Below are 5,582 nucleotides of genomic sequence, written 5' to 3' on the forward strand. Positions count from 1 at the left end.
TTTTTTGAGACAGGGTCTACACTATGTAGTTGAGACTGACCTGGAACTCACTGTGTAGCCCAGGCTGGTCTCAAACTTGCAGCGATCCTCCTGCCTCAGCCTCCCGAGTGCTGGGATTATAGGCATGTGCCACCATGCGGGGGTGTCTAATTAAATGAAGCCAGTCAGTAGAGATGTGGCTTTATTTTTGCTTTTTGTTTTATTTTTGATTTTTGAGACAGGGTTGCACTTTGTATCCCAGGCTAGCCTCAAACTCATGGGAGTCCTCCTGCCTCAGCCTCCTGAGTGCTGAGATACAGGCGTGTGCCACCACAGCCAGCTGGGCGTGTGGCTTTGAAGGGGGCATTTTGTCACCAGCACCCCCACCCATGGAGCAGCTTTCCTTCTCCATGCCCCTCTGCCGTATTTCTGCCTCACCACAGGCCTAGAAGCAACAGAGCCAGGTGACCATGGACTGGAACCTCTGATGTGGTGAGCCAAAGTAAACCCTTCTGCCTTTGAATTGTCTGCCTTAAGTATTTGTCCCAGTAACACGAAGCACAGTAGCTGAAATTTTAAAAACCACGGGCACTCAAGGGGAAGCTATTTGTCTAAGGCTTCAGGCTTTCTAAGAGCAATACAGGGTTGTGGTAGTACCTTCAGACACTTGGCAATGGTCTGTCATTCATGCTTATCCATTATCTGTTATTCATTCTTATCCTCCCCCTCCGAGAGTAACCACCGACAGATCAGAGCAGATCTCTCTTCCAGCATCACAACTGTTTTGCTTTCTTTTTTTTGTTTGTTTGTTTCTTTTTTGTCCTTGAGACAGGTTTTGCTGCATAGTCCTGGCTGGCCTTGAACTCACTATGTAGCCCAGGCTGGCCTCCAACTCTCAATAATTCTGCCTGAGCCTCCTGAGTGCTGGGATCATAGGTGCTGTTCTTACCGTTTCGCTCACATTTTTTTCTTTCTGTCTGGAATACTTTCCTAATTCTCTAAGTCACCTCTTGGGCATTATTTCTTCCACAGTCGTAGTCTGCACCTCTCATGCTTGGTCAGTTGATCCTCCTCCACGCTCTTTTAACCGCCTCTGGGTTGAACATATCCCTATCGTATTTTATGATTGTCTATGAAAGAGCAATATTTGACCATTATCGAACATCTACTCTCCATATTAGAAAATGAGTTTATTTCAAGCAGGAGCATTACAGGTATCTGTGGTTTAGTGGTTATACAAAGTTTGGCAAATAGTATATATTAAAATTGCTTACTGAGCTGGGTGTGGGGTTGCACACCTGTGATTGCAGCACTGAGGAGGCTGAGGCAGGAGAATCACCAGCCTGAACTACTTATCAAGACCCTGTCTAGCCGGGCGTGGTGGCACACACCTCTAATCCCAGCACTTGGAAGGCTGAGGCAGGAGGATGCTGTGAGTTGAGACCAGCCTGGGCTACCCAGTGAGTTCCAGAGCAGTCTCAGCTACATAGTGAGACCCTGTCTCAAACAAAACAAAACAAAACAAAAAAGACCCTGTCTCAAAAAGGAGGGTAGGGGGTGTTTTGGTAGCTGTGAAATTCCAATTCAAGCAAACAAATTTATGCCCTTCTCTGTGACATGTTCTTCTAAATGTTAATAATGCCTTTGACTCTTATATTTCCATTTTTAAAATACTGTTATTGTTTGAGGCAGGGTCTCGCTGTGTAATTCAGGCTGGCCTGAACTCATGACAGTCCTCAGGCATTCCTACCTCAGCCATCCAAATGCTGCCATTACAGGCAGATGCCACAGTGCCCAGCTTGAACCATAGTTTTAAAAAAATTCCCTACCTTTACTACACTGATGGAAATATGCGATTATATTAGCATTCCCATTTTGTAAGTAGGAAAACTGAGACATAAAGGGGCCGAACGACTTACCCACATATTTCTGCCGAGGCACTTAGCCATCTGTGATGCTGTTTAGCCTTCCATATGAAAACCTTAGGAAATTGATGTTAAAATTATTTTGAAGTTACAGAAAATTCTAAATTCGCCAGGCGTGTTAGCACAGGCCTGGTCAGTGCTTTGGAGGCTGAGACAGGAAGAGTACAAGCCTGCGGCAAGCTGGGTAAATATGTAGCAAGACTCTTTCTCAAAAAGCCAAGAAAGAAAAATAACTAAAATCATCTGGGAGTGGTGATGCACGACTATAATTCCAGTACTTAGGAGGCTGAAGCAGGATTGCCAGGAATTCGGGTCTGACTGGAATACATAACAGAACCCAACGATTGTGGGTCAAGGTATCCCAGTCCTGATGAAGACAGCCGAGTCGGAGGCGGCCAGCCGAGACAGGACAGAAGAGACTCCTGTGTTCAGAGGAGGCTGACCTGGGACGGGGCAGCCAGTTCCGGGCACAGAGAGGCCAGGAAGGACTCCGAGAGCAGAAGATCAAGGCCAGAGGTGAAGAGGGAAGACCAACTAAGCCGCCGGAGCCCTGGAGGGACAGAGAGAGGCAGGGGAAAGCAGCCCAGGTGTCCTGGACAGGAGCTGTGTCCTCGGGCCGAGCACTGGGTAGCAGAATCCACTGAGGACCGGGGGCAGGGCCCAGGCAGGCAGCGAACGACCCAGGCCTCTCCTTGAGCTCCGCAGTGGGCAGGGCCTGGTGTGTCAGACGCCCCGCCCGGGCCCCGGAGCTGTTTGAGGTGAGCTGGGCCAGCCTGAGGCTGCAACTGCGGTGTCCTCCCGGCCTGGTCCCTCCCACGTCATGCATCCAGGCCCCCAGGCACCTCCCCAGGCCACACTTGCAACTCGGCTGCCTTGAGGATCCGGGTTCCATGGCGAAGCCCTCCTGGCGCTGGGGGAGACCATGATCTGCAGACCCAGTTGTTCACCAAGAGATCACCTATATCTCCGAAATGTAGGTGGGACCCAGGCCCCAGAAAGCAAGCCCAGGTGCCTTGCAAAGCCCAAAACATAGAAGCTCTCAAGTGCCACAGCATTTCCATCCAACACGAGCCTGTGTCCCTCGACCAGCACTTTGTGCAAACCCAGCCATGGCACCGGGACAGGCCAATCCGGGTGCTCCAGTGACCGGGGACCAGCGGATCCCCAGAACAACCGTCTTCTTGTCCAAGCTGACCCGGAAGAAGGCTGGGGAAACCACCCTCTCCCTTGACAGGAGGAGGAGCTCATCGGCTTGTTCCTCAGCGCTCTCTCCCACGGCGAAGGACCTCCCTCCCCGAGCGCACCTCTCCCGAGACCCAAGGCTCACACGCAGCTCGAGGCAGCCCTCACACCTCCCACCTGACACCCAACTCCCGGCCCCACGTTTCAGACAGCTTCACGTCGTGCGGCATCCTGCGGTGGCAGGTGAAGGGCTCGGGTGGTTCCAGGCTGGTACAGACTTAAGGGTGAGAATTAATTCCCTAAGTAAAGCGACAAGGAACCAAGGGGTAAATCTTTTCTTTAAAATGTCAGAAGGAGGAAGGTCTCTTGAATTAGTCAGAAATTGTTTGAAACACTGGGCTTCCTTTAAAAAAAAAAAAGGAAGGAGGAGGAGAAGGAACCCTCCCCTCACCCCACACCCCGCTAAAACACCCACTAGGAGTAAAGACCCAAGGGACATTCAGGAAAATGTGGGTGACTCACCACACAGTTCTGACTTACTCGTAGTCGGAAGACAGCTCCCTTACAAAGGAAAAGCCCAACTATCAAAGGACTAACGGGCACAAGCTGAGAACAGATTACCCACCGGAGAGAGGAGGCTACCTATCACCGCATGGATGATTTCCAACTTCACCCAAAGAAACACATGAAAACATATGAAATGCCCAGATTCCTTTTCTCATTTCTCAGAGGGCAAATTTTCATTTTTATTTCAATAAAGTTATGTACTGGGCAGAATGGGGGAGGACACTTGCACCTCCTAGGGTTGAGAGTTGAATGAGAACAGGATCGCGGCAGAGGGGCTGGGAGTGGTAAAGGGAATGGGAGAGGCTGGGGGACTCTGGGGACCCAAGGAGCCTGCCGGGGACGCGAGGCACAGAAGGACGCCAGGGGGAGAGGGCGGACCCGAGCCTGGAGGGTGCAGCTCCCTGATGGATGCGAGCGGCCCAGGAAAAACAGAGGGACCCGAGGCCTGGCGGAAAGGACCGAGGAGAAGCGGAGGGATCCGAAGCCGGGCGGAAAGGACCGAAGAGGAGCGGAGAGACCCGAGCCTAATAAAGTGTGGGACTCTCAGGTGGACCCAGAGAACCCAGGCCGAAGATAGGGACCCGAGGCCGCCGAGTGGAGCGAGGAGATGCGGAGAGCAGAGAGCGGCACGGAGGGACACGGAGTGGGGCGGAGACCAGGACATGAGGAGGGAGCCAAGGCTTACATCTTACAGAAGGAGAAGAAAAAATAAATCCAAATTAAAGAATCAGAAGAGTTGCCTAAAGACACCGAGTGAGAAGAATTTTAGTCTGCTCACCTGGGGACGGGGAGAGGGTGTGAGGCTCCTCTCTGAAACCTGCCCCGAAGATATTACAACATAACCATATTATCACCGTTCATAACATTTTTTTATTTGGGAATTTTGAAACAGGGTCTTGCTATGAAGTTCAGGCTGGCCTTGAACTCACAGTGGTCCTCCTGCCTCAGCCTCCTGTGTTCTGGGATTACTGGTACCAAAAAAGAAAAAGAAAAAAAAAAAAAAAAAACTATGCAGAAGCTTCTGAAGTTTCTTTCTAACCAGATCTAAAAAAGTAACCGGTGTCTGCATAAAAAAAAACTCTCCAAAATTTAATAGGATTTTTTTTTTTAAGTCAGAAATTCAACATGGGGAAAAATGCTATTTTTGACCAATGGTAGATAAAGCATGCTACAGCTGGGGACAGGGATTGGGTGGAGAAGGCCTCTGAATTTTAAAGGCTATGAATACTTGAAAATTTTTTAGCATTCTTCAAATCCAATTTCCTCTTTTGTGTATGTGCTGTATTTGAAACTAGGTTAAGCAATCATTGTGCAATGTTTGTTCATAGTAATAAAAATTAGTTGTGTTTCCATAACACTCGTCTAAGTAAGCCCACACTGTGATTACTTGGTCCCTATGTAAATGGTGGCTCTAAAATACAGTACACTAAAGCATTATTTTCTCAAAGTAGGTGAATTCTACTTTTCCAATTTGGGTTTTACCAAAGGTAATCCTAGACTACAACACATATCTGGAGAAATAACCCTGTGGCTGATACTGCCGCAGAGAGCACTTCTAGCCCCTCCAGTGTGGAGTTCGTATCCAGACAGCACCTTTCTGCCTGTCCTCTGGCTTCTGTTTTTCAGGTCCCATTTCAGCTATGGAGTTGTCTCTAATTCAGTCAAAACTGATTGCTGTATGCAGGTGTGTGCTAGGTGACAAAAAGGCAGGTACAGTTCCTAAAGTTATAGTCTCAAAGAACAAAAAGACAAAAGATATTGGAAGCTAGGGATGTAACTTCTGGGTAGAGTGCTTACCCAGCAAGTGCAAGGCCCTGGGTTCAACTCCCAGCACCGAAAGCAAAACAACAGCACATGGGCAAATATGTGATATAATTTTAGGTAATTATAAGTGACAAAAGAAAGCCTAAGGCCTCCTGTGTGCAGCTA

The sequence above is a fragment of the Fukomys damarensis genome, unplaced genomic scaffold (assembly GCF_012274545.1).
Source record: "Fukomys damarensis isolate Sample0158 unplaced genomic scaffold, DMR_v1.0_HiC HiC_scaffold_15, whole genome shotgun sequence".
Classification (NCBI taxonomy): Eukaryota; Metazoa; Chordata; class Mammalia; order Rodentia; family Bathyergidae; genus Fukomys; species Fukomys damarensis.